Source organism: Saccopteryx leptura, chromosome 3 (assembly GCF_036850995.1).
Source record: "Saccopteryx leptura isolate mSacLep1 chromosome 3, mSacLep1_pri_phased_curated, whole genome shotgun sequence".
NCBI classification, from domain to species: Eukaryota; Metazoa; Chordata; class Mammalia; order Chiroptera; family Emballonuridae; genus Saccopteryx; species Saccopteryx leptura.
Window position 1 is genome coordinate 66018096 of NC_089505.1, and position 6000 is coordinate 66024095.

Consider the following 6000-nt stretch of genomic DNA (forward strand, 5'->3'; position numbering starts at 1 on the left):
AACCTGGTCAGGATATATCACCCTCCCATAGGTCAGATATGCTCAGTTCCATTTGGTAATATTTTATCTGGGACTTGGATATCTAATATCTGAGTTCATGCCCTATAATTTCCTTTTACTCTAATGTTCTTGCTAATTTTTTTTTTGTGTGTGTTTGTGTGTGGCAGAGACAGAGAGAGGGACAGATAGGGACAGACAGACAGGAAGGGAAAGAGATGAGAAACATCAATTCTTCTTTGTGGCTCCTTAGTTGTTCATTGATTGCTTTCTCATATGTGCCTTGGCTGGGGGGCTACAGCAGACCGAGTGACCCCTTGCTCGAGCCAGCGACCTTATGCTCAAGCTGGTGAGCCTGAGCTCAAACCAGATGAGCCCGAGCTCAAGCTGGTGACTTCGGGGTCTTGAACCTGGGTCCTCCGCATACCAGTCCGACACTCTATCCACTGTGCCACTGCCTGGTCAGGTGCCAAGTTTTTGATATCAAGGCTATGAAGGCCTCATGAAATAAAATGAGAATGTTTTCTCTCTTTCAGGGCCCTGAAAGTTTGCATAAGATCTGTGTAATTCCTTTCTTAATTGTTATATTAGATTCTCTGAGGAAGCCAAATGATCATGTAGGGTTCTTTGTGTGAAAAATTTTAATTATGAATGGCTCTTCTTTAATAGCTTTTCCATTTTGTGTGCATGTTTGCCATGGTTAATTGTATCTTGATAAGCTGTATTTTGCTAAGGATTTGTCATCTAAATTTTCAAATTTCTTGGCATAAAATTGTACATAATATCCTCTTACCAACCTTAATGTCTTTTTAAAAAATTTTAACTATTGTATTTATTGATGTTAGAGAGAGGACAGAGAGAGAGAAAGCAGGGGAGGAGCGGGAAGCATCAACTCATAACAGTTTCTTCTTGTGTGCGCCTTGAGTGGGCAAGCCGGGGTTTCGAACCGGTGACCTCAGCATTCCAGGTCGATGCTCTATCCACTGCGTCACCACAGGTCAGGCAATTTTATTAGTTTTTAACAAAACATGTCTTTGTTGTTGTTTTTTATTGTACATTTTTTTTAGTTTATAATTTTCTGTTCTCATCTTTGATTTTTCTTCCCTCTGTTCTAATTTCTTGAGATGATGTTTATAATGTTTGATTTTAGTCTTTCTCCTTAACTGATATATCATTTTTCTTTATAAGAGGAAGTTTTTTTTAGAAAGTCACAAGGTAGAAGAAATGGGCTTTAGGTAACAAATTACAGAGGCCAAAGAAGGGGAACTTGGAAGGGGTGGGGGAGAGAGAGAGAGAGATAGAGAGAGAGAGAGAGAAATGCTCTTGGGGGCAGAGGGGGAGGGAAAAGGCTTGGGAATGGTCCAGGAATTAAGGGAGAGTGTACTAGGTCCTGCATCCTATGGGCTTTTAACAGTGGAGATTTTATGCTGTGGCCATTAGTTCAGTCCGTTACAGTGTCCTCCCATAGCACCAAGGTTGTGGGCTTGATCCTGAGTAAGGGAACATACAAGAAGTGACAAATGAGTGCACAACTAAGTGGAACAACAAATGAATGCTTCACTCTCTCCCTGTCTCTCTCTTCTTCGCTGGCTCTGTCTCTTTAAAAAGTCAATTAAAAAGAGTGGAGGTCACAGGGGAGGATCCCAAAGAATATTCATTGGCTCTCCAGGTGTGACCTTTCACTGTCTGGTCAATTGCCCCAGGGCAGGGGGTCCTTACTCAATATAGCAGGTCCTGAGGATGATATACCATTTAATGCTCTAGACCAGGGGTAGTCAACCTTTTTATACCTACCGCCCACTTTTGTATCTCTGTTAGTAGTAAAATTTTCTAACCGCCCACCGGTTCCACAGTAATGGTGATTTATAAAGCAGGGAAGTAACTTTACTTTATAAAATTTATAAAGCAGAGTTACAGCAAGTTAAAGCACATAATAATAATTACTTACCAAGTACTTTCTGTTGGATTTTCGCTGTTTGGCAGAATAAATCTTTATAAAACAACTTACTATAGTTAAATCTATCTTTTTATTTATACTTTGGTTGCTCCGCTACTGCCCACCATGAAAGCTGGAACGCCCCCTAGTGGGCGGTAGGGCCCAGGTTGACTACCACTGCTAGACAAATGACACTCAAGTTGGAATATTATGAACAAATGTATGCCAAAAAATTTGACAACTTAGAGGAGATGGACAAATTTCTTGAGAAATAAGACTTTCTGAAAGAGTTTAAAAGATGAACAATTATATATCTGATCAAGAAGTTAAATACACACTTGACCTTGCTACAAACAACCGTCTTGTCTTTTTCTTTTCTTTTTTCTTAAGATCTCCCCCACCCCTTCTTTTCCAACTGAGAGGAGGGGATATAGAGGGACAGGCTCCCGGATTCACCCTGCAACCCTCGTCTGGTGCTGATGCTCTGCCTATCTGGGGCCACAACCCAGCTATTTTTAGCACCTGAGGCGAAATCTCCACAGAGCCATCCTCAGCACCCTGCCTTGCCCTGCTGATGAGCTGGAAGGGGAAGAGAGAGAGAGACAGAGAGAGAAGGGGAGGTGGGTGGTGGAGAGGCAGATCATTGCTTCTCCTGTGTGCCCTGACCCAGAATCAAACCCAGCACATCCACATGCCCAACCCTCTACCATTGAGCCAACTGGCCAGGGCCTCTTTACTCTTTTCTTTACCTACCTAATCCTATTCCTCCTGTTTGGAATTTGTTTTCTCTCTATTTTCACCCTGTCTAGGTCCCCCTCTCTCTTTACTCCTCCATATTTCGAAGGCGCTGAGAAATTCATCTTTAAAGTCACCAATCAGGAGTTGCCCTCAAGGCTGGGTGGCCCCAGGGTCATTCCATTCTTCACCTCCCAGCCTCAGTGTCTTCATAGTTAACCCTAGATGCCCCGGAGAGCTGAGGCGGAATTGTCTTGGGAAAGCGCCTGGACCCCTCCTGACCAAGAACGGGGCGGGCGGAGTGAGGGGGCAGGGATCTGAATATTCAAAAAGGGCGAAATTACAAGGGTCGTGCTTACAGGGCCTGGCTCCTGATAAGGGCTTGCCAGGCAGTTTGGCGGTGATTTTGTTATCACTGTGTGCCCCGGGCATGAGTTTACGTGGAGGGCAGGGGAGTAGGAGGGCATCACAGTGAAAACTCGGACGTGACAGCGGAGTCCCCTCCCCCGCGTGTCAGGCGTGCGAACCTAATCCTCGCTAATTCCCCTGCGGTTCTGCTGAGGCTGGGCCGTCTGGGTAAGAGGATTGGGGCATTTGCTAAATTAGTCCTGTTCAGGGACAGAGAAAACAGCCAGGGAAGGGTTCAGAGACCAGGAGAGACAGGAGAGAGGACGAAGACAAGGGGGTGAGGGGTAGATGGAGAGAGGAAAAGAGAATGGAGAAACACTCCGTCCTGCGTCCTCTGTGTGCCCGCGTGTCAGGGAAAGGAGAAACCCGGAGAGAGAAGCAAGACTGAAGGGCGGGGCCGAGAGTTGGGGGGGGCTCGCCGGGTGGTCCGGGCGCTGCATCCCAACAAGATACTCAGAAACCCCAGTTCCACCTCTTCCTAGTTGTGGACGTTGGGCAGGTTCCCTGACCTTCCTCTGCCTCTGTTTTGTGATCTCGGAAATGGGAATAATAATAGCATCCATCTGAATATAGCAGCATGTGTCTGGTGGGTTCTGAGAAGTAAGGGTTAGAATTGGCTTTCAAAGGTGTTTGGCAAATAGCACCTACTTAGTAAATTTTTCTTCCTTTTTTTCCCATTTGATTTATTGAGGTATATGTTCTCTACAATCCACCCACTTGGAGTGTACAGTTTGGTGAGTTTGAACAATTGTACACAGTCATGGAACCATCGCCATAGTCAAGATACAGAACATTTCTAGCCCCAAAAGACTTCCTTGTGGTGACTTCTGCCTGCTGACCCCACTTCTTGGCAACCACTGTTCACTTCCTGCCTCTACAACTCCACTTTTCTAGAATTTCATATACATGGAATTGTAGGGTGTGTGCCGCTGTGAGGGGGGATTCTCTCTCTTGTTACTGTGCCGGTCGCCCATGCTCTGTTTGTCAGCTCATTGCTTTTTATTGCTGGGGACTTTATTCCATTGTCTGGATGCACCCCAATCTGTGTATCCATTTATGTGTCGACAGACATGGGTAGTCTCCAGTCTGAGGCTATTATGAATAAAGTTGCTATGAATGGCACAAGTACAAGGTCAGTAAAAAAAAAAAAATCATCATCCTGATATACCACCAACGCTAGAGGTTCAATCCTTAGTCAGGGCACATCCAAGAATCAACCAATGAATGCATGGATAAGTGGAACAACAAATTGATGTGTCTCTCTCTCAAAAAAAATCAACCAAGAGAGGCGGGGAGGCAGAGACAGACTCCCACATGCGCCCTGACCGGGATCCACCCAGCAAGCCCCCTACCCGGCAATGTCCTGCCCATCTGGGCCTCTGCTCCATAGCTCAGCAACCAAGCTATTTCAGCACCTGAGGTGAAGTCATGGAGCCATCCTCAGCACCTGGGGTCAACTTTGCTGGAAGCATTCCAGCCATGCCTGTGGGAAGGGAAGAATGGGGGCAGGAGGAGGGGTGGAGAAGCAGATGGTTGCTTCTCCTGTGTACCCTGATGGGGAATCAAACATGGGACTTCCACATGCCAGGCCAATGCTCTGCCACTGAGCCAACTGGCCAGGGCTAAACATTTTTAAAATTAGGTTAAGATAAACGTTTAGCATGGTGTCTTCAAAGGCCATCCATGCTGTCGCAGGTGTCAGAGCTTCATTTCTTTTAGAGGCTCAGTAATATTCCTTTGTCGGATCCCCCACGTTTGCCCACCCGTTCATCGGTTGATGAGCATTTGGGTTGTTTTCATCTCTTGGTTACTGTGAATAGCACAGCCAGAACGTGAGTGTACGAATTTTTGTTTAAATATCTGTTTTCAGTTCTTTGGGGGTATATATTTAGGAGTGGACTTGTTGGGTCACTATCTAATTTCAGAACTTTTTTTGTCCCCTGAATAGAAGCCCCGGACCCATTAAGCAGCCACTTCCCATCCCCCTCTCCCAGCCCCTGGCAGCCACTCATCTGCTTTCTGTCCCTGTGGGTTTGCCTGTTCTGGACATTTCAGAGAAATGGGAACCTACAGTGTGTGGCCTTTTGTGTCTGACTTCTTCTTTGAATGTACTTAGTACCACTGAATGGCATTATGTAAAATAGTAAAAAAAAAAATGGCAAATTTTATGAGATATGTATTTTAATCACAAAATGAAGTAAATGTATATTAACCTCTTCATGTGGACCAGTATTCAGAACCACTTGCTTAATATAAAAATCTCATTTAATTCTCTCAAAACAAGCCTTCTCGATGCCCCATGTGGGGAAACTGAGGCAGGGGAAAATGAATGGCTCAAGGTCATATGCCCAGCAGTGGCTGCACCAGGCTTGGAGAAACTGTCTGACCCCATCAGTACTGTGTTCAATCCCTGCAATCGGGAGGGACAGAAGCAGGAACTTGGAAGAGGAGAAATAGACATTCAGAGGCAAAGGGAATGAGGAGAAAGAAAGAAAAAGACAAAAATACAGAAGAAAATCACAGGGACCTGGGAGCCTGAGGGACAGTCCAGAGGAAGAGAGACAGAGAAAGAAGAGATTGGAGAGGAATGGTGGGAAGTGAATATGATCGAGGATGAGAGGTGCAAGGAGAAAGGGTGCAGGGTGAAGCTGCAGAGATCGATGGGGGGCTCCACCCTCACACGGCCACTGAGGCAGGAAGTATGGAGGCCAGCGAGGCCACAGCGGGTGGAGGCAGGTCACCGGAGCCCATGTCGCCGCTTCACTGGCTTTAGGGAGATAGCCAGGAAAATGGAGGAAGCACGTGAGTGAGCCCAAGCCCCCAGGTGCAGAAGATGAGGACAGAGGGAAGGGACAGGGCAATCCCTGTGTCCGTCTTTCCTGTCTGTCCATCTATGGAAATAAAAACAATCACCAGACTTTAAG